At 42.4% G+C, this 23583-nt stretch overlaps 1 long non-coding RNA gene across 1 annotated transcript in view; it reads right to left on the reverse strand.

Moving 5' to 3' along the window:
* Window positions 1–11869: 11869 nt before the first annotated feature.
* LOC129147217 (uncharacterized) overlaps window positions 11870–23583 on the reverse strand; it is a 67722-nt gene continuing 56008 nt past the window's right edge. Inside the window, exons 2-3 of the long non-coding RNA XR_008554564.1 lie at window positions 15346–15394; window positions 11870–11973 (exon numbers count right to left, since the gene is read on the reverse strand). This is a non-coding gene — a long non-coding RNA (uncharacterized LOC129147217). The remainder of the gene's footprint in view (window positions 11974–15345; window positions 15395–23583) is intronic.

Here is a 23583-nt window from a genome sequence, read left to right on the forward strand (position 1 = left end):
CTGTTGTTGGGTGGATTCTATAAATTAAATTAGATCTGGTTGATTGATAGTGTTATTGTTTTTCTCTCTGTACTTGTTGGTTTTCTGTCTAGTTGTTCTATTAATTATTGAGAGAGTTCTGTTGAAGTTTTCAACTCTAATTTTGAATTAGTCTATTCCTTCAATTTTATCAGTTTTTGTTCCACATATTTTTCTCTGCTGTGTGGTATATATTTAGGATTTGCGTGCAAAATATGTATATTTGCTATGTCATTTCCATGGATCGAGCCTTTTGTCATTATATGACTTTCTATGGCCCTGGTCATTTTCTTTGCTCTGAAGTCTTTATCTGACTTTAACCACTCCTGCTTACTTTTGATTAATGTTTATCTTTTTCCACATTTTTACTTTCACCCTCCTATATTATTATATTTTAAGGAAGTTTTTTGTACATAGCATGTGGTTGAATCAATTTTTTAAATCCACTGTGCCAATCTCTGTCTTATATTCTGTAATCTTAGGCCATTTACACTTAATGTAATTGTTGATACATTTGGGTTAAAGCCTGACATTTTACTTTTTATTTCCTGTTTATTCTCTATTTTCTCCTTCTTTATTTTTATTTTCTAACCTCATTGAACATTTTTTAGAATTCCATTTTTATTTATTTAGTGTTTTTTATTATATCTCTTTATATAGCTCTTTTAATGTTTGCTTTCCATATTACCTTACCAATATACATAACTTAAAAGACTATTACTGTTGATATTATACCACCTATAGTAAAATCCTTACCTCACTTTATATCCCTTTACTCTCCCTCATTTATAATTTTCTTAAATATTTTCTCTGCATATATTGATGGTTACATCAGACACTGTTACAATTTTTGCTGCAATCATCACACATAATTTAGAAAACAGGAGAAGGAAAGTTTATTGTATTTACTCCCACTTTTTTACTCTTTGTATTATTCATTCTTCCTCCTGGTGTCCCAGGATTCCCTCTTTTAACACTTGTTTGATTAGAGAACTTTCTTCAGATATTTCTTTAACATAAGTCTGCTGGTGACACATTTCTAGGTTTCCTTCAGCTGAAAATGTCATGTTTTCTTTCTCTTTCTCAAGGATATTTTCACTGGATTTAGGATTCTGGGTTGACAGTTCCTTTTTTCAGCATTTAAAAAATATTCTGCCACTTCCTCTGGCTTCCATGCTTCCTGATGAGAAATCCATTCTCAGTCTAATTGTTTACCCCAATAGATAAGGTCTCATTTTTCTCTTGTTACTTTCAAGATCTTTTCTTTAGTTTATAGAAGTTTGACTATTATGTGTCTTAGTGTGGATGTCTTTGGGTTAATCCTGTTTGGATTTTCACTCAACTTCTTGACACTATAAGTCTGTCTTTTGTCAAATTTGAAAAACTTTCAGCCATTGTTTCTTCAAATATTTTTTTAGCCTTGTTCTCTCTCTCTCTGTGTCCTTCTACGATGTTGATGATACACACTCTAGACAATTTTTACATCCCTGTAAGTCTCCTGAGGCCCTGTTCTTTTAATATTTTCCCATTTTCAGTTTATTTTCTCTGTTGTTTGAATTGGGCCATTTCTATTATTTTATCTACAAGTTCACTGATTCTTTTCTCTATTCCCTCCATGGGTTGAGCCCATTCATTGAAATTTTCTTTATTTCATTTACTGCATTTTTCCATTTCTAGGAAACGGAAAAAGATAATAAAACTTAAAAATAACACAAATATCAAGCCAAAACTTTTTTTTAAGATCCAAAAGGAAACAACTCGCCCTAGCTGATTTTGCTCAGTGGATAGAGCATCAGCCTGCAGACTGAAGAGTCCCAGGTTTGATTCAGGTCAAAGGCACATGCCCAGGCTGTGGGCTCGATCCCCAGTAGGGGGCGTGCAGGAGGCAGCCGATCCATGATTCTCTCTCCCCCTCTCCCTTCCTCTCTGAAATCAATAAAAACATATATTTTTTTAAAAAAGGAACAACTCTCTTCTGCTTCTGCTTACACGGATACATTCATAAGCAGGCAAGGGGTGCAATGGCCATGCAGCTACCTCGACTCAATCTGGACTGGCCTCCCTCCATTCAGCAGCCCTTTGTTAGACCCTGTCCGGGGAGCTTCTCCCCAGAGCAGTGTGGCTGCTCTGGGCAACTGCCTCCAGGGGACAGGGCAGGCTGGGGCAGGAAGCAGCATTAAGCTATAACTTACTGCGGTGCTATGGAGCTTTCCTCCCCTGGCCTTTTCAACCCCACCCACCTCATTACTCCAGCCCTTCACCCGCTCAGATCCCTGAGTGGTGCGTGGATTTTTACTCTTTTCTCTCCTCTGGTATCTGCTTCCTCTGGCTTTCTGCTTCTTTGCTTGGCCTCCCAACCATTTTGCCTGTATGATGACATCTGTGTGTGTGTGGGGGGGGAATCTCTAACCCAGCTCCTTGACCAGGGCCCTTGACCTAAGGAAGCACCGCCGAGGCATTTTTAAAGGGCTCACCTTCACCAAGGCTTCTCTTGCCCTCCACAGCCAGTGGGATGCAAATCGTTCTTGTCTTCGAGCTGTGTGGGGCGATGGGTCTGAAAGGCCCGCCGTCTCCTCTCTCCAGGAGATGTGTGTACGAGGCCACCAGCTGTTGGTTATACATGCCCCTTCCATCCCAAGCCCAGCACACAGAGGCAGGAAGAGACGTGGGTGGGAGGACAACTTATCACGGAGAAGCTTGATAAATACTAACAGCGAATACTAAAAATAACTAAGCAGAAGTAGTCTACTTTTAGGAATTTCATTTGTGTCTTTGTGTTGGGGGCGAGGAGGAGGGCGAGAGAGAGGACTGTGGAGAAGGGGCAGGATGTGCTAATGTTCTCTTGGAGGTGGAGGCACTAAGAGCTTCCCCAGGCAGACAGTCCCCCGCACACACACCCCCTCCCCGAAATAACTCTCTTTCTCAGGCTTCTGCTGCTGGGCAAAGGGCTCCCTCCCGGTGCTGCAAATGAGGAAAAGCAGCTAAGCCACGGCGGGGCTGCTTTGCTCCTCAACCTCATCCTCTCCCTCTGCAGATCAGTCCTCTGACCTGAGCTCCCGGAGAGCCAGAGCCGAGGGTGGCTGGGATCAGCATGTGTCACCTGTACCTCTGTGAGTCCCTGGTATGTGGGTGTGACACAGCAGAGCCATTAACGCCACATGACACCTTCTGCATGGTATAGACAGGAACTCACAGGCTAGGAGTTCCACATGTCCCCCCAAATGCCGTCTGCTGGGCGCCCCGGCTACCCCCTCTAGGATTTAGAGACACGGATAAATGGCCCTGATCTTTCCGTGGCCTGAGTCTCCCGCTTTAACAAAATGGAGGAGCGTGAGTCGGTTCAATTACGTTTCTGTCATTTTCTCTTCCCCAGTGAGCAATTTAATTATGTGATGAATCGATACCGATCGCTAGAGCTGGAGGAAGATACAACAGAGGGACCTGAATGGTTCCCACGTGGACGGACTATAGGCACCCTTTGAGCTCCTGTCAGATCAGTCCTGTGCGATCAGCAAACGGAATATTTTGAGTCTGAGTCTTCTCCTCCTGCTCCTCCAATCCCCTCTCCATGAATGCACTCTCACTATCATGGTCAGACAGCAAGTGAAAAATAAAAAGCCTTCCTTGCTCTCCCTACTGTGAAAGCCTCCACATCTTTATCCCCTCCCCCGCCCTCCTTTCCTTCCTTCCTTAGAGGAAGAGGGAGCATCCTCCAGGCGAAGGTTAATGCCTCCATTTATGTCCTGATTCTCCCTCCCACCAACACCCATAGCTCACTCCATCCCTTGTCCCCATCGTTCCTCTTACAACTTCAGGATGCCACTTCTCTAGGCTCCTTCTCCAAAGCTGGAAAATGGGTTTGGTCTCTCTAATCTTGCAAACCTGCCTTCTGTTTTGTTACCCTTTACCATCCCATCTCTCTTCTTCTCTTCCCCATCATCCTTCCTAAAAGAGTCTACACTAATTATTTCCATCTCCCTTACTTTATTTACTCCTTAACCCATTGTAACCAGACCTCTATCTGCTTTCTCCAAGGTCTCTAATGACTCCCAGGTTGCCAGATGCAATGACCTTGACCTTTCTCCTCGGCCCTCCTGAAACCCACTCTGCCCTTTGATTCCATGATGGTACAGTATCCTAGCTTTCCTGGAACCTATATCTCCAGCCCAGGCTCTTTCACTATCTCTCCTTCTGACCATATCGTAATTATGAGCAATCCCCACAGTCTAGGGTTGCCCAGATCTAGCAAATAAAAATACGGAATGCTGAGTTAAATTTAAATTTCAGATCAACAATGAATAATTTTTTAGCACAAGGATGTCCTAAATATTATGTGAGACATTCTTAGCCTCAAACATGATTCTTTGCTGATCTGAAGTTCAATTTCAACTGAGCATCTTGTATTTTATCTATGCCCACAGCTTCAATAATTATCTTTTCTCAGATAATTCCTAAATCTTCATCTCTAGCACCAATTCCCACCCCCTCTTTCTCTCTCCCCCTCCCCCCAGGTATTTTACATAGTCTTCAATTCATTTCATAGAAAACTGATCTTATTATTTTTAACCCTCAAACCTACTTCTCTACCTGGCTTCTCTATTTCTATTAATATGATGAATACCTTCTCCAGCCTCCCAATCACCTCAACTCCAAATCCAGGAGCCCTTACTAATCAAGTGGCAGAATCTTGGTTGATTTTCTCCTCACCATCACTTTTAAATGTCTTTTTCCCCATTTCCATGGATACTGCTAACTCAAGGCCCATGTCATCTCTGTAGGACTACAAACCATTCCAGGCTACTGAAATTGTCTTCTGATTAATCCCCTTACTTCTACTCTCATCCACCCTCCACCACCCCACACTCAATGAACATCCTAATTGAAGCACAAGTATGGATATGCCATCTCCTTGATCAAGAAGTTTCCAACTGGCTCCTGGTAGAAGTTCAAGCTCCCTAGACAGCATTAGGGCCTTCCATGACTTGATGTTGCTCCTCTTATCTCCCTGCGGTCTCTCCTCTATGCACCGGCAGCTCAAGGCACATCAGAACACAATGTCCAGGCTTTCCTACCTCTGTTTGCTCACACTCATGCTCACAAGTACACTACTTTGAGGGCAACTCTTGCCGTTTCTACACAAATAGATGCCCACGAAACGCCTTCTGAGTTAATGAAGTCAGTGCTAAATTATCCACATTAACAGGATTAAGTAATTAAATCCACAAATCATCGATGTGATAATGCAAAGGACTGTACTTTTTCACAAACCCACTGTTTGCTTTCTGCCAATGATGGGCGATGTCAAGCTCTCAGAAGCATGTCAGATCCTGTGATGTCAAGTCACAGCTGAACTCTGATAGGACTCCGAGGTGTGCAGACACACTCACAGATCCCACCCACTCTCTGCTGCCTCTCTTGATTTACTTTCTGAACCCTGATCCTGTCCCCATTTCTCCCACTTCTTACACATGGAAGGTTATAATAGTCTCTGTACATGTCCTCGGATGCTCTGTTGTATAAGTCCGCAAATAGCTGTATATTCTAAATTGCAGCCAATCTCACACGCTGATCCCAAAACTTCTGAGTGCTTTAATCATCGAAATCAGGGGTCTGCATCAGGCCAGAGAGTGAATATTTTTGGCTTTGCCGAACATATGGTCTCTGTTGCAAGCACTCAATTGTGTCACAAAAGATGATACAAACAAGTGTGGCTGTGTGCCAGTAACACTTTACCTAAGAAACACACAGCTGGCCTGCGGGTCACAATTTGCCGACTCCCAACCTAAATCCAGCTGCCAAGACGTTGTTTCATGTGTTCTTTCCAAGCTAAATTTCATTATAGTCACTTCACTGGAAACAACATCTGAATTTCATTTGATACAGTCTTTTCCTTCGTCACAAATCATACTTAAGCCAAACTCAGGATCCAAGAGTGAGTGAGGGGAGACAAGGGGCAGGGCCTTGAAGCCCACCCCAGGCCTCTCCTCCCAGCCCAGTGGACATCATCCCAGGGTGGGGACAGGATGGCCAATTGCTGATTTTATCTTTTGAACTTGGGCTCCAGTGTGGCTCTGCTCAGCACTGTTATTAATCCTGCCTTTATTTCAAATGCTGGTATTTTGTTCATTACGAATATTTTTGCATTAATTTTGATGTTTAAAATTATACTGAAGTAAGTATTCCTTATTTCAATTTTGGAGTTGTATTGTACCCTCTTTAATTTTGTGCCGAAGTGAGTACCCTACTCCCCTCCCTCCCTTCCCCTTAGAACCAGCCTCATGTCTCCTCTGCCTTGCCAGCCTCCATCCCCATTTCAGAGATGACGTCATCGGTCCCATCCCTGTAACCTTTGGACAGATCATCCCTCTTGGCTGCTGTGATTCCATTTCAGTCACTGGGTCTGCCTCAGACACAGGTGGATCTGAAGCAGGTGGAAGCTCTAGATGAGAGCCCACCTGGCACCACACATGGTTATTACAATGTTGCTGGTTAGGTTCCCTGTGCTGTCCTCTATGTCCCATGGCCATTTGGTAACTACCAAGATTGGTAGCACTTCTCAATCCCTTCACCCTTTGGACCCAATTCCCAACCCCCCTCCCCTCTGGCAACCATCAATCTGGTCCCTGTATCTAAGATCTGTTTCTTTTTTGCTTGTTCATTTATATTGCTCTTCAGATTCCACATATAAGTGAAACCACATGGCATCTGTCTTCCTCTGACTGACTTATTTCACTGAGCCTAATACCCTCTAGGCCCACCCATGTTGTGGCAAATGGTAAGATTCCCTTCGTTTTATGGCTGAGTGATACTCCATGGTGTATACGTACCAGCACTTTTTATCCACTTGTGTACTGATGGGCACTTGGGTTGCTCCCATAGCTTGGCAACCCAAGCGCCCATCTCTGCAATGATGTAAATAACACTGCAATGCACATAAGGGTGCGTATATTCTTTTGAATTAGTGTTTTGGGTTTCTCCAAATACATACTCGGAAATGGAATTGCTGGGTCACAAGGCAGTTCCATTTTTAATTTTTGAGGAACCTCCATACTATTTTCCAGCCGGGGCTACACCCATTTGCATCCCCTGAAACAATGCACAAGGATTCTCTTTTCTCTAGAGTCACTTCTTAAGAGACATGTTAAGGTGGGAAGGAACTTAAGGGACTTCATATCCATCATTTAATGTAATGCTCATGACAGTCCCATGAGTTTATGTTTTTTTGTATGGATGAGCAAACAGAGGCTCACAAACTGAGATTACAGAAAGTAGGATAGGCACTTGGCCAACACCATCCATGTGCATATCACAGTGAGCACCCCACGGGAATGTTCTCTGGGACTGGAAGTTCTGCTAGGAGAAAGGAGTACCCAAGCGAAGGAGCCTGAAGTGTCTGAGGAAATGGGCATCGGAAGCAGAAAAGGATGTTACCAGCAGGTTAGGGGGTGGGAGGGGTTAAGAGCCCCTAGAAGGAGCAAGCCGGGAAGAGGCCCAGAGGGGAAGGCCAATCTTGGCCGGCTTTACCACTCTGCCCAGGGCCATTCCTCTTGGTACCAGGAGCCATTGTAATCATCATTAAAACAATTGTAATTAAAGCAACTGCTGCTCAACACCCCCAACTTTTCTGGGTCCCTTGCTTCAAGAGCTAAGGAACTATTTCCAATTTCCAGTTCCCACTTGTCCCAGGTACCACCATGATTCTGTGATCAGGAGGTGCATCACCTGAACACAAGGCCCAGAGGAGACCATTCAGATGGAAGGAAAGATCAGACCAAAGTGAGGACAGGAGGCAGGAGCTGGGCAAGGGGGGGAGGGGGGGAAGAGGGGCGTTGGGATAGGAGGCATTAGGACACCATTTCCAAGCCAGTGCTGGAGAAATATGGCAAGCACTCCCTTTGTTGTTTTATGTTTTGTTTTGTTTTTTATATTTTATTTTTTTAGATTCCACATTGCAACTCATCTGTGTGTGTGTGTGTGTGTGTGTGTGTGTGTGTGTGTGTTAATCCTCACCCAAGAATATTTTTCCATTGATTTTTTTAGAGAGAGCAGAAGGGAGGGGGAGATTCAGAGAGAGAGAGACACATCAATTGGTTGCCTTTCACATGTGCCCTGACCAGGGCTGGGGATCGAACCTGCAACCAAGGTACTTGCCCTTGACTGGAATTGAACCTGGGACCCTTCAGTCCAGGAGCCAATGCTCCATCCACTTCTGGAGAAACACGGCAAGCATGCTCCTTTGGAAAAAAATCACATTTCATGTGACTCTAGGCAACTTCCAAGGAGGCTTCAGCTCATATGAGAAATCACGCCTGGTGTTATATCTCGGTAATGAGATGCACAGCAGGCACTTTCAAGCATTGAATATACTTGAATGTGCAGTTTCACAGCTGGTCACAAGTTCATAAATGCTCCGTGCCTCTTTCACTGTGAAGATGCATGCCACGCTGGGATTCCACAGCCTGCGAGGCTTCCCCGTCTTCAAAATTGAGCAGCTCAAAGACTCTTCTCGCAATTTTAACCACACAAGAATAGAAACCACCCCAGGCAGAGTGTGAGAGGCCAGTCCTATAAACAGCAGGATGGCAAGGTGTAAACAAGAATAGAAAGGAAACATGCAGTCCTTTTAAATTTGTTTTATTATTATTATTTTTTAAGATTTTTTATTGATTTCAGAAAGGAAGGGAGAGGGAGAAAGAGATTGGAAATCAATGATGAGAGAGAATCATTGATGGGCTGCCTCCTGCACACCCAACACTGGGGATCAAGCCTGCAACCCGGTCATGTGCTGTGACAGGGAATTGAACCATGACCTCCTGGTTTATAGGTCGATGCTCAACTACTGAGCCATGCTGGCTGGGCATGCAGCCTTTTTTAAATCATTGCTTTGGAGAAGGCCAATGATATGGAAACACATTCATCTCTGAATATCATGGAACAACAGCAGCTCAGAGAAGTGTGAAATCACGAGCCAAGTGGATTTGCAATGAGCCATTCCAGGCCAACTCATCCCTTTCAGCATCAGGCTTGATTTTACAGACTTCTCTTCCAGTGTTGTATGGTTGGGGTTTTTTAATTTGTTTGTTTGTTTTTCCTTTCATGCACCATAGCCAGTATTTTCAAAGCTGTTGCAACTTTCCTAAGTCACATCTTTTTTTCCTCTGTGACCCCACAAACAATGTTGCTCCAGAGAACCACAACGACAATACCTCCATCTTTCATTGGATTGAATCATGTCCTTGAATGCAGGGAAAATGTGTCCACATATTTGTATTGAGTCTTTGTAAATCCTTTACATGATCACTCGTGTTGTAGAAGATGTAATGCAGCAAAATCCGGCATCTTTTACCCTTTCAATCAGTCTACCAGTAATTACGCACTGAGCATGTACCCTCCACAGTGGTCTGGGATAACAGGAATGAACTGCAGATCCTGGCTTCAAGGACTACACAGTCCACGCAGAAGAGAGAGACTTGGAAACAGTTATGAGAACGGGTGAAGCCACCTTTACCCCCTGCCCTCTGGTTAGAATGTGCAAGCAAGCAGGCTGCTTCCACACCAACAATGCCTCTGCAAGGCATGTGACCAGAGGGTTAGGTACCTGTGACTAAGCCAGCACAGATATTGGGCAGCACACATGCTCTCCTATGAGGTGAGGAAGTCGGCTTCTGGCAAGGTCTCCTGCATCTCTGTCCATCTCCATCATTGCCTTGCTCTATGTAACTGCTCTCAGCCTTAGACCTCCAAACTGCCTTGCTTGAATTTATAATCCTTCCTAACTCTACTTGTTATTATTAATGGCACCCATGTCATATATACTTATTATGTGCCAAGAATGGGCCATGCTTTAGTTCATTGAATTTTTATAACATCCTTGAAATGGGCTTTGCTATCCTGGTGTTATAAATGAAGAAAAGGAGCCTCAAAAAAAAAAATTAGAAATGTGTGTGTGCACGGCCACACAGCTGATAAGTAGAAAAACTGAGATTGGCACCCAGGATGTGTGATAAGAAAGGCTCTTGAACAGTGCATTAGTCCGCCTCTGTAGACACATGTAGGTGATTCGCACTGTAAGAACAGAGATCAACATTTGCATTCTTCTCATAACCCGCAGGCAGGGTGGACCTGTGAGCAAGCAGAGTAGGCATCTACCAGTGTGGTGTGATTTAAGGAAGGCCGGACAAGGATGGGTTAAACATATCTCCATCACTGCCTATCACGGTGCCTGGAATTTCTTTATTGGAGGTGCAATACTTTGGACCTTGGGGTATTTCTGGTCGTCAGGATGCTCCATTAGAACACGACTGCCCTGGGAGGAGTCAGCCTCAGCTGAGACCTCTGTGAGGGTCAGGGCCTTAGAGAATGAGTCCCAGGAGAGATGTCTGGAAGGAGCCTGGGAACTCTGGGAATGGGCAGGAGGGCCGCAGAGGAGGGTGGGAGGTTCTGAAAATTGGAGTGAACATTTTGTTTGGCTGACCCCACCTCAGTGGCTCCCAGCTCAGGGCGAGGCAAATGGAAGGTACATAGTTCTCTTGATTTGAGAAAATGCTGTTTTGATCGGGTGTGAGAGTTGGAGGCATGGAGAGTGGTAGCAGGTGGGCATCAAGTGCTGAGGGCCATGAGCACTGTGAGGCCACAAAAGACGAAAGACAGAATCTTTGCCCTCTAAGAGCTTATAGCCTCTCTGGAGAGAGAAAATATCCCTAGCAAACAACGGGTGAATAAGATAAGACAGGAATGACCACGCACAAAACACCGGTATAGTAGAAAACCCAGGAAAAGGAGAGCTCCGTGGGGGAGACAGGAGGTGGTGTCGCTTCACTGGGGGCACAGGGCCCCAAGAATAGTACCAAAGAGAGAGATGGAAGGAGTAGGCTGGTGAATGTCTGCCAGGCCAAGGGAAGACCCACATGACTACAACCTACTACTACCAAAGCACTCCCAAACAAGGAATCCCACATTTGGATTTAATCAGCATGATGCAAATTAACGCTAGGATGGTGCAGAAACAAATGCATGCAGTAATAAGCCCAGAATTTCAGTGACGGGTGGAAGTACCAGATTTATCTATTAAGACACATGGCAAGTAGACGTGATGAAGCCAATTAGGCAAATGTAAACCCCTCAGCTATCTCTGTGGGAAAGAGATCTGATGACCAGCCTGGGCCAGCAACCTTGGAAAAGTCCAAGACTTTCCACTGGATTCAGTTCTGATAAAGAACCGCTTTATCCTGTGACCTTCCAACCAGAGACAAATGCTCCTCTTCTGGGCTTTCGCTTAATACTCCCTTCTCAGGCAGGAAAGGTTATTTCTATTTGCTCTAACTTATTTTGTATTTTCATAAAAGATCCCTTTATTTAATTCTTACAAAGAAAACAACTGCAAGGAAGAAAGGAAGGAAGCAAGCAAGCTTTGACCTTTATTTGCTAAATGAGTTATTTCAGCAAGGCTACAGGTGATTATGTTCTCACCATTCCGAATAACCACCCTTTGTACCCGCTGGCACAAGGGAAACCAGCAACTCCAGCCTCAGGCTTAGTCACGAGTGAGCAGAAAGAAGAAAATCGCATGTAGGAAGAGACTTGAAACAGAGGTGAAGGGCGAGGGAGGAGGACCCACAAGAAATCCTTCCTCCTCGTTTCTTAATTGAATTCTATTCCCAGCATATATGTCATTTCAACTTTTGGCTGCTAATGAGTTACATTTCCACAAGTCGCCTGTTTTCTCCCAGGTGGCTGCGCATCTGAGACATGAACGGCGAAGGTCTGCGGTTTGGTCTGCTAATAGGTTTGCAGTAACCTCCATGGAGATGCACAGAGACAGTGATCGCATTATCCAAGCCCACAATGAGGCACAGACTTTGTCTAACAAAGGATGCTTGTGCTTTACTTCCAGATGCACACAGCAACTTGGCTAACGGAGATCCGACGCCTAAGTGTCAGGATTTCCGGGACATTCTGGTGTTCAAAGAAGCAATCAGAAAAAAAAAATAAAAAATTGAACTCATAAGAATCTGGGAGATGATTCCAATACTGGAGCAAAATGACAGTACCAGTATTTTTGCATTTAATATTTTATAAGAAAAGGATTCACAATCCATAAAAAGAAATCAATGAAGATGAATATTTAAGACTCTTAAAATATACAGATTTATCATCATGTAAAATGCAAGAAATACAACCTAAATATTATCATCCTATTAATAATTATTAGTAGACAGAATTTTAAAACGTATTAAAAAATTCAACAATCTCAAAAATGAAAAAAATTGTCATGAAAAGCAGACCATTTTATCTGAACTTTTGTAGAGATTTCTTAAAGTGCATAAACTTTGTTGCCATTGAATTGAGAACACATTTCTGTGCAAATTCTTTCACTGCTAAAAAGAAAAGGCCCTAGTCAGGAAAAGGCCCTAGTCAGATGATGTATTTATGAGCTATCTCCAAATATTTTTCTCTGATTTTTTCATCTTCAAATAATCAGAGCTTTCATCTGATAACTTTGAGGAGGAGTATTTTTAAACTTTGAGGAGTATAATTTTGTGTTGGGGGAGGGAGAAGGAGGGGAAATTAAATCAATTTATTTACCTCGAGCTTTAGTCTGACTGAAAGCAAGAAGCAAGCACTTTCTTTTGTCCTCCTCCTCTCCAGTTTGCTCATCTCTGGTGGAGATGCCGATACCCAGCTGCCCGTATCTGTTTAAATCTCTCCTATTGTCATGGGTACACGCTAAGGGGATCCCCAGTCAGTCACTCCCTCATACAATACCCTCCCGTGAGGCAGGCACAACCCCTGAGTTGTGTCCAGCCACTGGAATACAGCAATGCCAAAAGGCCAGAGCTCCCTTGACTAGGTTACATTCCACAAGACTCCATCTGAGCAGCCTGGAGTAAGAGAGTCTCCTGCTGGCTTGACTCTGCCGCGTTGTGGTGGGGCCTGTGAGAGGCAAGTGGCCGCGTGGAAAGCAATGTGAACACTATCTGGGAGATGAGAGAGCCCCAGGAGACGGCCAGCAAAAGAGCAGGGCACCTCAGTCCTACAACCCCGCCTTAAATCTGCCAACAACCACGTGTTCTTGGAAGAAAAGAAACCCAAGGTTCAAGGAGGAACACAGCCCAGACAAAATCTTGACTCCATCTCTTCGCGATCCTAAGGAGAGGCTCCAGCTAAGCTGCACCCAGATTCCTGGTCCACAGGAACTGCGGGATAATAATTACCTGCTCTTTCAAGCCACTCAATTCATGGTAAGTTGTTATGCTGCAATATATAACTAATGCACATGTCATCATCCACTTTGAACTCCAATAACAATTATTCTTGCAAAAAAATTTTGTGTTGCCCTGGCCGGTGTTGCTCAATGGTTAGAGCGTAGGCCCGCGCACACCAGAGGGTCTTGGGTTCGATTCCCTGTCAGGGGCACATACCTAAATTGCAGGTTCAATCTCCATGTTGGGCGTGTGCAGGGAGGCAACCAGAAGATGTCTGTGTCTGCCTCACATCTATGTTTCTCTCTCTCTCTCTCTCTTCTCTCTCTCTCTCTCTCTCTCTCCTGTCCCTCTCACACTCTCACTTATTCCTATTTCCCTGTTTTTTATCTGTTTTTCCTGTTCCAGTATCTCATCCAGAATACCGCGTAACACTTAGTTATCATGTCACCTGAGCTTCTCTTGGTTGTAACAACTTCTTAGACTTCCTTTGTTTTTGATGACCTTGACAGTTTTAAGGACTACTGGCCAAATAGGATTTATAGGATGTCCCTCTGTTGGAATTTGTCTTATGTTCTTCTAGTGATTAGACCGGAGTTACGTGTTTTGAAGAGAAAGTCCACAGAGGCAAAGCACCATTCTCATCACACCATATGAAATGTACCTGCACTGTTGATGTTGACCTTGGTCACCTGGTTTGAGGTCATATTTGTCAGGTTTCTTATTGTAAGGTACCCTTTTCCCCCCTCTCCTTCCATACTGTGCTCCTCGGAGGAGAGTCACTATGTGCAGCCCCACTGGGAGTCAGGTTTTACCTCCTAAAAAGCAGAGCATTCAACATACATGGCTTTGAATTCTGCATGGGAGAGTTCTCTAGTCTCCTCAAATACTTTTCCAACGGTTTACTGATATCAGTACAGTTACTATTTCATACTTTGGGTTAATCCCAGTACTAATTTATTTTGTTGCTCATATTGTTCCACCTTTGGCCACTGGGGGCACTTTCTCTCCTTTGGACACACATTGCGTCACACCCACCATTGGGAGGTAAGCTGTTTTGTTTTTTCTTTTAGCACTTCCTTGCTTTCTGGCACTATAAACTGTTCCAGGCTAATTTTGCATATTTCTTGTCATAGTCTTAAGTCAACCATTTCTCCAAAGGATTCTGGTTCCTTTTATTAGGAAATAGTCATTGGAAGCCAATATTTGGGTGGTAGATGTGTTTATTGCTACTGGAGTGTCATTGTTTCTAGGTCAGACCAGTTTTTCAATCTCTTAATATGAGACGTTGGAGTATCCCTGTATGTTTAATTTATTTTCATTTAGTCAACAAACATTTTTACAGACCTCATTATGTGCCAGGTATTTAATATTTTGAAAATATTAACTCATCTAATCCTTGTAATAACCTGATAACAACTATTATTAGCCCCATTTTATAGACAGAAAAACAGAGGCACTGAGAGGTTTTGACATGCCCCCAAATCATGCAGCTAGTAAGTGGAAGGCCAGGAATTGGTCCCAAGCATCTCCAGATTTGGGCACTAACCATTCTAACACATTGCCTCACAGTGGTGAGGACCTCACAGAGCATAAAATTGATGTCATTTAAGATACTTCTTGGGCTGTGGCCCAATTTAAAATAAAGGAAGAGGCTGTTGCAATGCGCCTCTTGAGAGGACTCGGGAAGCTGCCCAGGATGAAGCTGGTATATACTCGATGACAGATGATGCCTAGAATTAGTGGGGTGCTCACATTGTAAAGTATAAAAATGTTGAATCACTATAACATACACCTGAAACTAATATAACCAATATAAGATTGTGTACTAAGTATACTTAAATAAAAAATAAATTAACAAAATTAAAAATGAAAACCATTCCACTCAGTGGCTGCAAATATACTTTGTTATACTCAAGGGTGATGGGTGGTGCCTTATTTATTTCATTTCTACCCATTTACTTGCCACAAAAGTTAAAGAGGGGCTTTCCTATCTTTCCCTACCCATGAAACTCCCATTCATTATGCAAATATCTGAATGAAATTCTCTCTTGTGAAAACCACTGAACGAAACTGCGATTTCCGTTGACAACCAATTGAAAGAAAAATTAAAATGTGCACTTACTTTTGACTGTCACGAGTGGATGGTTCCAAGAGACCAAAGTTGAGATGATCTAAAAGAAAACAGCAAAAACAACGCCGCTGAATGCAAATATGTGAATGGGCTGTTTGTAAGGCCCTCATCCCCACTTCTTTTAGTGACAGCGCGCCACTTCCTATGACGTGGGTTTATTGTCAGTAACACCTTAGAGAAAGGGAGTGCAGGTGGGGTGGAGATGGGGCTCCGTAGAAAGGACTCACCTAGAAAAAGAAGGAAGGCTTTTTCATATACTTATGAAACCCGACTATATTGATTGACTTCTTACTGGTATTTGTAAACTCCTTGGGAGAGGACACAGATCCAACAGTAAGGAACGTGGGCCTTCGTTTGTCAGTGCAGAGCGAGCACCAAAGGAGCTGCCTGCGAGATGTGCCAAAGCTAAGGGGCATTCCAGAAAGAATTAGCAGGCCAAGTGCCTTAATGCAACAATAAGAAATCACAATGGCATAGGTCCGTGAATGGGAACAGTGTATTGGTTTGATTCACAGGTCAGAAGAAAGAGATGATAAAGGGGTTGGTCTGTGAGGAGCCTCCCCAGACGTATGATTGAGAAGGCTTCTAGGAAGTAGGGGGGTGCGGGGGGGGGGTTGATCTATCAATGGCAACATCAATGGACGTGGGGAGGGGGATTCTGTTTCTGGCATTTATAACCGCTCTTTGAGAGAAGTACATTTTGGTGCCTCTGGGAGCACCAGTCTAGACAATCTAATCAGCTTATCTAACACAGTTTTAAAACTATCAGCAGGGTCAAAGCCCTGTTTAAAAAAAAAACAAAACTGTTTAAAAAAAAAACCAAAACAATCTCAATTCATATCATTGAATTCTTAAATATCAGAGTGTCACTTTTACTAGAAATAAAATATCAAGAAATGTGCAATTGTTTGGGTTTTTTAATATCCTCCCTTTTTATTAACGAAAGTCAATTGTAGTAATTCAAGGAGAAAAGGTATTCCAACTGTTAGAAAAAAAGGTAATATTCTACCGATTTCTGGGTACTTGATAATGGACCAATTACTGCAAAATGCGTCTTAGTCCATACTTTAAGGATTCATCTTCCTCTAAGCATTTAACAGAGAACTGAATAGAACGAGGACCTACTCATAATAACCTGTACATTTTTATAACCATAGATATTTAGAAAAGATTTTGGCTTGATAAAATGTAATCTTTCCAAGCATGATTTTTAGCTGGAAAAAAAAAATCTGTGAAAGGAAAGTTACATATTTTCCTCTATCTCATAGTTACTGTATGTTGACAAACAAATATATCACAACTTGAAATGTGATATTTTAGGGTTTTTTCACTGTTGATATAGGGAATCAAGTCAAAGTGAATTCAAAGCGTTTTACATTTTAAAGTATATTTACCAGTAATTCTGTTTCGGACTTTCAGATTTTATTGGAAAGAAAAAAAAACAAGCAAGCAGGTGCTTGGTTAACATGGCAAGTTGAATAAATGAGCCATTACTAGAGCTGACGTGACACAGGACCCCAGTGGCTTTCTCTCGTATCTGAGTGGACAGGCCATCGGAGACCAAGCTTGCTAGACGGCATCTAGGTCAGCCGGGTGAGACCAGGGGAAGACATCACATGGGAAGTACTAAAGCTCTGTCAGCTCTCTATGCCATTGGGCAAGTTCCATGGATCTGCTCTCAGAAGTACATTGAAACACAACCCATCTTACCTATTTTTTTCTCAGAGATTAGGCACGGACATGGGGGAATGCAGGTATAAATAATGGGCAGTGTATATTCTGTTGTTTATTCAGGAGTGGGCAAACGTAGGTTGGTAGTTGTGAGTACACAAGACACAGAGTTTATTCTTGTATTACTATTTATTATTGTATTATTTATTTGTACAACTGGAAGCCTACTTTTGCACACCCCATATAATAGCTGCATGCATTGAAAGACATGCATAAAATAAATTTTGTAGATTTTGTTCGTACCTTGATAATTAAAATAACCATTTCCGGGAGACAAAGGATACAGTAGAAAGAACACAGGAGTGAGCTTGCGGCGTTCTGGGTCTCATCTGAGCTCAGCCATTAGGTAGCAGTGGGCTGGCGTGGAGCAGTCTCTTTACATCATTAAGCCTCTACACACAGCATGGGTGGGTCCTCGCCCTAAAAGCCCTTACTTTTCCCTGACAATCTTTATCAGGAAGTTTATGATTTTTGAACAAATAAATAAATACATCTGGCCAAATTTGCTTTTTCAGAAACCTAAAGTGAACCCCCTTAAACAGTACTTAAAATAGCTACTATAAATTATTTTGGTTTGCATATACGAATTTGAAGGTTTATAGTATGAAAGTCTAAAAACTTTGGATAAAAACTGCTTTGAAAAGTTTTAAATGTTATATGAAGATACCGTATAGTTTCCAATACCATTTCACCACTACTTGTAATTATTCTATCAGTCAGCCACACCATCCCTTCATGCCAATAATGAATGAAATGGTTTCTGGTCTCTATTATTTTACCCCCAACTTGGCATTTCCACTGAGCAGCACATTCTGACAAGAACTCTATAGCTCTTTAGATTTCATTTTAATTTAATAAGTCTGGCCATTTGAATTCCAGAATCCAACCCCAACTTTCCTCAGGAAGTGGAAAAGGCTGAATATTTATTCATCTGGGGGGGGGGGGCGGGACGGGGAGAGAGGGAGGAGGGTATGTACCATGCTCCAAAGCACAATTAAACTGGAAACAGATGATATTCATCCTCTCAGGGGCGTTTAGCATAAGCTAAATATACTCACAACACAGCTGACCGTTTATAAACACAGCTCCCTCGGCAGCCATAGAGCCGCACTGAGGGCCGCCCATTCATTGGTCTGCAGTGAAAGTCATGAATGAAGAAGGTGGGGTGGTGGCCATGTCTGAACATACCCCGCAATCAACACTGCTCCGATTCGCACAGATATTTAATAAAAACAATTAAAAGCATTCTGTTGTCCTGCTTTCTAGTTTCTGGTTCAGTACTTGACAGAGGATCAGTGTAGTTCTGTCCTCTTAGCATTTTCACTGAGCAGCACTTTCTGACAAGAACTCTATAGCTCTCTACATTTCATTTTAATTTGATTTAATAAGTAAATACGGGCAGTAGGTATGGAGGGAGCAGATGTAGTAGGATTCCAGCTTCTCTGAAGGAACCATTGCTATTGCCTCTGTTACTCATAGCACAACCTCTCTTGGGCTGGACGCTGTTCTGCGCTTCCTTCAGAGGCTATGATTCATTCTGTCTGTTGCCATGATTCAAGTGGAGAGGAATGGATATTTTCCTCATGTCTTTCCCAGAGCTGGTCTTAAATGCAGAAAGCATGTTATGACAAAATAAAAATAGCAATAATACAAAGAAACCAACCTGATTACAGGGAAGAGAAATGGGCTAAACCCGAGTTATATAAATGTCTTACTTAGCATATTGGTCAGTCAACAACATTGACAGAGCATCCACAAGGGCAGAGCCCACACGGAATTCTGCCCTCTGTCCAGGCCACCTGCAATGTCCCTCTTGGGAGAACGGCTGCCTGGCTCAGAAGCAGACAATTACAGTCATCCAATGGCCATACAATAAGGGGTGTGTTTATTCATTCATCCAACAAACATTTGTTCAGCATCCACCATGAGGCAGCGGTGAGGACTAGAAATGAATGACAGGATTCACCTTTGAGGTTCTCACTCCTGGAGGTGGGAAGGAAGCCAGCTAGTCTTTTATGAGAGGCAAATAAACAAGTAAAGTAATCAAACGTGAACAGTTTACTCAGGGATGTAATATACAGCACAGGGAAGAGAGTCAATAACATCGTAATAATTATGCATGGTGACAGATGGTTACCAAACTTATGGCGGTGACCACTTTATAAGGCATATCGATATTAAAACACTATGGTTATATACCTGAAACTAATATAAAATTGTATTTCAATTATAATTAAAAGTACATTTTTAAAATATATTTTTATTGATTTCAGAGAGGAAGGGAGAAGGGAGAGATAGAAACATCAGTGATGAGAGAGAATCATTGATCGGCTGCCTCCTGCACACCCCCTACTGGGGATCGAGCCTGCAACCCAGTCATATGCCCTTGACTGGAATCAAACCTGGGACCCTTCAGTCCTCAGGCCAATGCTCTATACACTGAGCCAAACCAGCTAGGGCTAAAAGTACATTTTTAAAGGATGGGAACAGAAAGCTAGGCTCATGTAACCACAAATATCCAATCTGACCAATATGCTCACATCTTGCTCTTTCCTTGTCCCTGTCTGTCTCATGGTTTTCCTCATGAGCACGTGCTCATGAGAACTATTGCCACTTGATGTCATATAATTATTTGTTTATGTTTAGTTGCCTGTCCCTCTCTATAGAAAGTAAGTGCTTAAAGACATGGGGTTTCTGTGGTTCACGGAGGTAAACCTCCCCCAGAACAGAACATCACGCCTAGTAGCTGCTCAATAAATATTTGCTGACTGAATGTATGAGTCAATAAACATTATAGAGGTCACTTAATAAACGGAATGATTCTCTCAAAAGATAGGAGGAAATGATGTTTGGTAATTACAAAAGGCAATTCAATTTTGATGAAGTCATTGAAAAGCCAGTCAAGGGTAATTTTCTTGGCAGGTCCTCAGGAGTATCTAGCATTAGGTCTGTGAAGTACAGGTAGTTTTGTCTGCTTAGCATCCTGTCCTCATGCACCTGGCTCCAGGTGGCTTTGGGGAGGCAGCCAATCCCAGACATTTGCTCCCCTGACCCCAGGGCAGGGCCCAAACCCAACCTGGGCCAGCTGATTCTCACCCCCCACCTGGCATTTAAACCCGAGCCACTCTGCTATCCAGAAGGATTGTTCACACGTTCCTGCCTCTGAGACCCCCCAATTGTCCTGATTCCCATCTCCCCCAAGTCCTGTTTGGCCAGCTCTTCCCTCAGTTCTTTAAGCTATTAATATCCTTCCAACAAACATTTGTTTCTGGCTCCAGTAGTCTCCGTTTATTTCTGTTGATTACATCCAAAGCTCTCTATGACCACAGGGGCTGATTAAAAGATGAATGCAGCTTGGAAGTACTCACAGTAAAAAATCTTTTATTGAACATTAACCATGTGCAGGTACTGAGCTAACCTCTGTATAGGAGTTATCCAATTTAATCATTAGAGCCATCTTCCATGAATGCCTGTCACATCACGGCTTCCAGACGGTAAACAACATGCCCAAAGCTCCCAACCTGCCAGAGGCAGAGCCATCATGTGGTATTATTCGTTTTCTATTACCTAGAAGCCTGTCAAAGAAGTTTCGAATTAAAGATCCCAAAAAGAAGAAAGGAGGTGTGGAAGCAGATAGACTAGAGACATAAGTGGGAATAGTTAAGGAAGCTTAAGACAAAGGAGTGAATTCTACATCAAAGAGGCAAAAGGAATAATAATAATACTAGTAATTAGACAAAATGTTGTGAAAACTACAAGGTTAAAAAATAGAAGTAGGTAAAGAATTTCAGACAACTAAGATATAATGATGACACAGGCGACAGAACAATGTTATAAAAACACAGTTTCCACAGTAACCCCTAAATTTAGCAAACATCCCCCAAGCACTGACCGAGGGGGACAGGATTACGATGACATAATAGCATAACTTAATATCAATAAACACAAAAATTAAAATTGAATTTAAGTATGACACTAAAATGTTCTTTTCATGAAACTAAGCAGCCAGATAATATCTTGCATAAAACTAAAGAGTTTGAAGTCCACAACAGATAACATGTGATTAAAATAGTAAAGGAAAATAAAATACAGGAAGGAATGATTAGTGGTGTCTAATGCTGTTTAAAAAACTCCTGTGATAAATGAGAACTGATCTCCGGAGTTAGCAGCACAAAAGTCACTGGTGAGCTTGGTTTTGGTGGAGTAGTGAGGATGAAATTCTGAGAGGAGGGGAGGAAGTAGAGGCCCCTCTTTTGAATGGAGAAATTGGGCTGTAGCTTGTAGGATCACAAGACTCCTTTTCCCTAAGATGAAAGATATATGTTTGCAAGATGATGGAAATGATTTAGAAAAGAGAGGAAAATTGGTGAAGCAGGAGTAATTAGGGGTCTATTGTAGGAGCCCAGTCTTGAGCAAGAAAGAATATGGGATGCAGGGCATGGGAATGCTGGCTTTAATTAGAGCAGGAATAGATCATTCATCTCAACTAACAAGAGGGAAGGAAGAGTGTATAGGTCCTGAGTCAAGTAGGTGACGAGGTTTTGTAATAGGAATCTACAGATAGTCTTTTCTGATCACTTGCCTTATCTCAGTGAGACAAGCAGGATCATCAGTTGAGAGAGTGCAGAGAGGGTTGTTTTGAGGTTTGAAAAAGAAAAAAGGAAAAGGGGTAAAAAAAAAAATCTAGGAGAGTGAGAGAGTGAAATGACGAGGTCAGTGGTAGGATTTCCAGATGACACTTTCTAGTTAGGTTCTCAGTCATGATTTTCAGCAAGACCACTCAGCATGGTTGCATGGTTTTCTCCAGCCACAGCCAGTCTCTCTTAGGTTGAACCAGGGTTGGGCCTTGTGGGGTGAAATATGTGAAGGGTTTAAAGGAACGTGCAAAGTAAGGGTTACTAGAATGGACAACAGAGGGGAGAGAGGAAATGCTAGGCATGAGGAGCAGCTGAAAGTTGGTCAAGCCAGTGGATCAGAGGTCTTAGTGAGCAAAAATGTGGCAGTGGGGCTCTCAGGGGATAATTTAGCAATAGGGAAGATAATTGCCAGAAAGTAGAATGCTAGAAACAATTATGGAAGATATGTTGTTAGTAGTAAGGACCAAGTCCAGAGTAGGGGTTCTTAACCTTGCCTATCCGTTAGAATTGATTGGGGACAAAAAAAACACAAAAGCACAATGAAACAAAACTATACTTAGGTCTTTCTCAAAACAAACTGAATCAAAATCTCTTAGGTGTGGCCTGGACATTAGTATGCTTTTATCTGTTTCTTTGTTACCCGGTTCCCCAGGAGATTCTAATAGGCAGCTGAGGTTGACAACCATGGTCTAGGGTAGGTTGACCTTAAAAAATCTACCATGACATAGTGTGTATGACTCAGATTAGCATCAGGTCAGCTAAAACTCCACATCTCTTCCATACAAACTGCCATAGAAACTTGTCTCTATTTCAGTGTTCCTTGCATCCTGCCTGGGAAACTGAATTTATTAATCTAAATTTAAGTATATTAATTTTTCTCTTCTTCATCCATCTAACCTTATTGACTCAGATTTTAGCTTATCAAGATAAATTTTGTTTTGACATATTAGCTACATCTTCCAACATCTATGATTAATGAGTGTCTGCCTGTAAATTATTAAACTATTAAATGAATGTAACCAAGGCAAGTTCTGTGACATTCTAATTAGAACTCTAATGCGAGTTCTGTGACATTCTGGATCCTATAAGAATCCAGTACTCTGAGTCACACCTTTGTAACAGGCCAAGAATTCTTTCATTTTTACTCATCCCACAAATGTCTAATGATTGCCTACTAGGGGCTAGGTCCTGTATCAGTTCATGGGGTTGCAAATGTGATCAAGACGGGCATCCTGACCGTAGGGAGCTTACTTTCCTTTGAGGGGACACATAATAAGTAAACAGATGAATCGGAAAAATAACTAGGTATGTGGTAAGTGTGACAAAGAAAAACAAACAAATGTTGTGATAGCAAATGTTGGGAAAGATAACTGGAGATACAGTCTTCCAAGCAAGCATCGGCCCCAAAATTCTCAGTTCTCCAGGAGGACATTATGAAAGACTTAAAAGAAAGTTTCTGAAATCCATAGACCCGAGTCTAATGCATCTTCCTGCTCTAACCGTTGACACAACTTGTTATTTATGAATCCCCACTGCTGCTCTGCAACTTTTCCCAAAATGCTCATAAACCTTCTGCTTAATAATCCATCCTAGAGTTTATTGAACTCAATGAGCAGTTGTTTCAAGAATCCATCATTTTCCTGATTGAACATAAGAACAATTGGCTCATGAGACTTTGAGCAGTAATGATAAATTTGTACTACTTATTTTGTATTATTTATAGTCATATATAGTCATTTATTATATATGTAACATAGTCAGACATATATAGTCACTTATTATATACTAGAGGCCCAGTGCACAAAAATTCGTGCACTCGGGGGTGTCCCTCAGCCCGGCCTGCCCCCTCTCACAGTCCAGA

Source organism: Eptesicus fuscus, chromosome 19 (genome assembly GCF_027574615.1).
Source record: "Eptesicus fuscus isolate TK198812 chromosome 19, DD_ASM_mEF_20220401, whole genome shotgun sequence".
NCBI classification, from domain to species: Eukaryota; Metazoa; Chordata; class Mammalia; order Chiroptera; family Vespertilionidae; genus Eptesicus; species Eptesicus fuscus.